Source organism: Mandrillus leucophaeus, unplaced genomic scaffold (assembly GCF_000951045.1).
Source record: "Mandrillus leucophaeus isolate KB7577 unplaced genomic scaffold, Mleu.le_1.0 Scaffold74, whole genome shotgun sequence".
Taxonomy (NCBI): Eukaryota; Metazoa; Chordata; class Mammalia; order Primates; family Cercopithecidae; genus Mandrillus; species Mandrillus leucophaeus.
Window position 1 is genome coordinate 1,065,721 of NW_012108030.1, and position 5,380 is coordinate 1,071,100.

The 5,380-nt window shown below is 43.7% G+C and overlaps 1 long non-coding RNA gene across 1 annotated transcript in view; it reads left to right on the forward strand.

The window, feature by feature from the left end:
• The window catches only part of LOC105528909, a 21,730-nt gene extending 16,893 nt beyond the window's left edge, over positions 1 to 4,837 (forward strand). The window contains exon 2 of the long non-coding RNA XR_001004428.1: positions 4,331 to 4,837. This is a non-coding gene — a long non-coding RNA (uncharacterized LOC105528909). The remainder of the gene's footprint in view (positions 1 to 4,330) is intronic.
• The last annotated feature ends 543 nt before the right edge of the window (positions 4,838 to 5,380 follow it).

The window sequence follows — 5,380 nt, forward strand, 5'->3', positions numbered from 1 at the left end:
CCTGGCCAATATGGTGAAACCCCGTCTCTACTAAAAATATAAAAATTATCTGGGCATGGTGGTTGGTGGCAGGTACCTGTAGTCCCAGTTACTCAGGAGGCTGAGGCAGGAGGATCGCTTGAACCCAGGAGGCAGAAGTTGCAGTGAGCCGAGATCGAATGCGCCACTGCACTCCAGCCTGGGCGACAATGTATATTTTTTATTTCTTAAACTAACAGGCCAGTGTGTTAATTGTAATGTTCAAACCCAAATCTTTAGACGTAGATAGATCTTCCCAACCTGTCAATACTTGAGAGAGGTGTGTTGAAATCTGACATTATGATAATGTATTTGTCAATTTCTTACTGTAGTTCTATCCATTGTGTTTCTTATATTTGATGTACTTTTAAATTAAAAGCATATATTTTAGAAAAGCATTATATCTTCTCAGTGAACTGAACATTTTATCAAACATAGTAATTCTTTCTCTTCTTTCTCTTCATAGCGGTGCTTTTTGTTTTCTTTTTTTTTCTTTCTTCTTTTTTTTTTAGACAGAGTCTCACTCTGTTACCCAGGCTGTAGTGCAGTGGCATGATCTTGGCTCACTGCAACTTCCACCTCTTGGGTTCAAGCAATTCTCCTGCTTCAGCCTCCCTAGTAGCTGGGATTACAGGTGCCCACCACCACGCCCAGGTAATTTTTGTATTTTTAGTGGAGACAGGGTTTCCTTATGTTGACCAGGCTGGTCTTGAACTCCTGGGCTCAAGTGATCTACCCACCTCATCCTCCCAAAGTGCGGGATTATAGACATGAGCCACCGTGCCCGGCTCATAATGATGCTTTTTGCTTTAAAGTCTGTTTGACTGGATTTTTTTTTTTTTTTTTTGAGCCAGGATCTCATTCTTTCATGCAGGCTGGAATGAACTGGCATATGGATCTTAATATAGCTACTCTAGTTTCTTATTGATTAGTTAGATGCCTGATACTTTTTCATTTTCTCCCATCCTCCCAACATTTTATGTATTTGTGCTCTAGCAGTGATTTTTGTAAACAGTATATAACCAGGTTTTAAAAAATCCAATTTGACATCCCTTGTTGAGTTTACTGGCATTTATTGTGGTTACTGACATATGTGAATTTCTTTCTACTATTTTACCTTTTACTTTCACTTAGTTCCACTTTTTCAATATTTAGTTTTTCTCCTTTCTTACTTAGAAGCTTAATATCTTGCCAGGCACGGTGACGCACATCTGTAATTCCAGCTACTTGGGAGGGTGAGGTAGGAGGATCGCTTGAGCCCAGGAGTTTGAATCTAGTCTGAGCAACATAGCAAGACTCTCGTCTCAAAAAAAAAAAATTAATATCTCTGTCTTACATCTAACAAAAAGAACTTTGGCGTGCTTTTATATCTCTTGGCCTCTCTTCCTTCAACTTCTTACAATGTTGGTATTTTCTATAGATGTGCAGTTTTTGTTCTGTGTTACTATGAACATACTTAGCATTTTTCTATTATTTGATTTTTTAAAAAAACACACAACTACACATTTTGCTGAGGTATTTTGTTACCTTTCTATCTCATACTTATCACAGATTTTGTGTTTTTCTTTCTCTTTATCTCTTTGTATTTGAACTCTTCCTCCCAATGGGTTTTCAATTTGGGTTCCTCAAGGCCTCTGAAGACTTATATGCCTGGAAATATATTTTATCCCCTTACATTTGAATTTTATTTGGCAGGATATATATTCTAAAATTAAAGTGATTTTCCTTCTGTGCTTTAAACTTCACCCCACTGTTTCTTGCATTTAGTATTGCTGTCAAGAAATCTTACGCCGGCCAGGTCCGGTGGTTCATGCCTGTAATCCCAGCACTTTGGGAGGCCAAGGTGGGTGGATCTCTTGAGGTCAGGAGTTCCAGACCAGCCTGGCCAACATGGTGAAACCCCATCTCTACTAAAAATAAAAAATAGCCGGGTGTGGTGGTGGGCACCTTTAAGTCCAGCTACTCAGGAGGCTGAGGCAGGAGAATCACTTGAACCCAGGAGGCAGAGGCTGTAGTGAGCCAAGATCACGCCACTACACTCCAGCCTGGGCGACAGAGCTAGACTCTGTCTCAGGAAAAAAAAAAAAAAAAAAAAATGACATCTTGCATCATTCTTAATCTCACATATTTGTAGGTAATCCACTCATTTTCCCTGGAAACTTTTATAATTTTCTCTTTGGTTCTGATATTCTTAAGATTCACTATCCTGTATCTAGGCATGGGATGCCCTGCATCTTTTTTTCTTGCACTTCTGGGGCTCTTTCAGCTGAGATGTTTCATCTTTCTTCAACTCTGGAAATTTTATTTCCACTATTTTTTTTCAAATATTTCTTCCTTTTCTATTTCTTTTCTTTCTTATTTGAAAACTATTATCTAAATGCTAAAGTGTTCTTTTTTTTTTTTGACAGTCTCACTCTGTTGCCCAGGCTGGAGTGCAGTGGCACAATCTCGGCTCACTGCAATCTCCGCCTCCTGGGTTCAAGTGAATCTCGTGCCTCCGTCTCGAGAAATGGTGCATGAAATCACACCACTGCACTCCAGCCTGGATGACAGAGTGAAACTCTGTCTCAAAAAGAAAATTTCTGAGCTACTGTTTGAAGACTCATATTGCTTTCAACATACTTTTCCACAGTGTGATGGGTAGGGATATGGGTGAAGGTGGGAGAGGAAAGAAATTGCTTCTTGTGTCTGGGTACCATCTTTGCTGGGGACTTAGGATCGGCTCCATTTTGTTTCTGTTTCTTGGAACCTAGGTCCAGGATCAGAATTGCCATCTCTTTTCTGGTTTGCACATAAGATACCTTGTAACATATGCTGAAGGTATACATTTGTTTCATCTATAATCTACTCCTCCTGCCTAGGTCAGGGTCTATGTCTGATTTCTCACACAGTACGTGCCCAGAACCTGAAAGAGAGGAGACAGGGCTGGGTTCGAATCCTGGCCTCACCATGTATTAGATGAATAACCCTGGGCAAGTTACTTAACCTCTCTCCACCTCAGTTTCCCTGTGTGTAAGGTGGGGATAATTAGGATATCTTTTATACTGTTGTGGGTTTTTTTGTGACGATTCAGTGTGATTAGTAAGTCCTCAATATGGTCTAATCAGTCATAGTATTACAAAATTTTGAAAGAATGAGTGAATAGTTGAGTTCACAGGAAATGTATATGGACAGGTGGGGCCGGGATTTGAACCCAGCCCTGTCTGCCCTGTGCCAGGTCCTGGGTACGTACAGTGTGAGAAATCAGACAAAGACCCTGACCTAAGCAGCCTATGGCCTGCTAGGAGGAGTGGATTATAAAAGGATGAATTGATAAATGTCACATCAGCCCAACTTCCCTGTGGGAACCATTTATTGTATTTTCCTCTTATTTTGGTGTTGAGGCCTCTTTCTGGGGATTGGCCATAAACTCTAGCCCTGCCTTGAATGGGAACCCCAGGGATTTGGCCATATGTTCACAGTGTAACTTTCACAGAATACTCCTTTATCCTGGCACACCGCCTCCTGCCTAAGTGCCCGGCCTGTGACCAGCAGTCCCTCTCATAGCAAACTTGTTTATCCTGGCAGATGTCCTTGCAGCTCTCATATGACCTGTGTCCAGTTTATTCCTACCAAGACAGCTATTCTCTAGGAGAGCCCTGACCAGAAAAGAAGTCAGGTTCAGGTCTGTCGGGTGGGTGGGGCACAGAGGAGACAGCACAACAAAACACATGAAATAACAGAGGCAGTTTATTACTCACAGGTCCCAGAGAGAAGATGGCACAGCAAGCCTTGAAGGGCGAATGGAAAGGAGGAAACTGACCAGGACACAAGTACTCATCCAGTGGGTAGGCAGTGAGAGAGAGAGAGAGAGAGGGATAAGGACCCATGAGCCAAAGCCTTAATTAGAGTCCAGGGCATAACCCAAGCAGGCTTCCCACAGGGAGTTCTAACTGGGGGTTTAGAGCTAGCAGGCAGGAGTTCTGTGGAGCCACACTGTGACTGAGATGTGGCTGCCGCAGTATATCTGTGCAGCCTATGAGGGACACAGGAGTCAGGAGGTAAGTCAAGAAGGTTGTAGCTGTAAGTCTCATAGGGAGCTGGTCACAAGGAGGTGGTTGTATCAGGCAGACATCTGGATTAACCACCTTGGGGAACTGGGAGGAGGTGGAGAATTGGTAATTGTGTCCAGGTGACTAAGCCCTGCTTCTGGCATGAGACGATCCAACTTAGGTTCAAAATAAATCCCAAGGCAACATATAAATATAAGAACTCATTATTCTATGCTGCCTCTTTATTCCTACTGTGACACCTTCCCTTCCCCTTTACTCAGGATTCCAGGAAGAAGCCCTGGCCAGACAGCCCTGGAGACCAAGCATCTCCTGCTGGGGATACCCCTCCCTTGGGAGAACAACAGGAGCTCCATTATGCCTCCCTCAGCTTTTCTGAGATGAAGTCGAGGGAGCCTAAGGACCAGGAGGCCCCAAGCACCACGGAGTACTCAGAGGTCAAGACAAGCAAGTGAGGACTCCCCCAGAGCTCAGTCCTGGCTGGAGGAACCACAGCCTGTCTAGGGGGAAGGACAAGTCAGGGACCACTTGCTGAAGCATGAAGAGCCCTTGTGACAATGTTAACATTAACTGATGTGTAAGTGCTCCAAGCAGAGCAGAAAGAAGACAGATGATGGAATTGGAGAAGTGGGCTCAAACCTAGGCCCTGGCACTGTCATCAAGCAATTCACTGCCTCCCTCTGTGCCTCAGTTTCCCATTCTGTAAATCAGAGATCATGCATGTTACCTCAAAGGTTGTTGTGACCATTAAAGAAAGCAACACATGGAAATCAACCAACACAGGTCCTGGCACAGGGCATGTGCTCAGTGCTTGCTGGTCTCTCTTTCTTGAATAGGAAGGTCCTGTTGGCAAATTCTCTCAAGGCTGGGGATGACCGGGTACAAAAAACAGGGCAGCAATATGTTGATGTCACTCCCCTTCCCAGAACTTTTCTAAGACTCCCTAGGAGAGACCAGCCCCTCAGCCTGGCACTTGGTTCATGATGTGGGATCTTACATCCTTGCCAGGGTCATATCTTTGCCCACTTTTACCTGCAATCCTTGCATCATATTCCATCGGCTCCAGTCCTTCATTTTTGAGACCCACAGGAATCCTTCCAACAGCCAAAGAGTTGAGTCTAACTCTTTCCTGCCCAAACCCATTCATGGCTCCCTGGCCTTAGACAATACATCACAAGCACCTCCCCCGTCACTTAAGGTCCTTCATGACCTCCCTGCTATCTATTTATTTATGCTTTTCTCTTGGCCAACCCTTCCTTAAGCCTTTCATGCTGGTTCATACAACACTTTCTTTGCAATTTGAGATTTCTCCT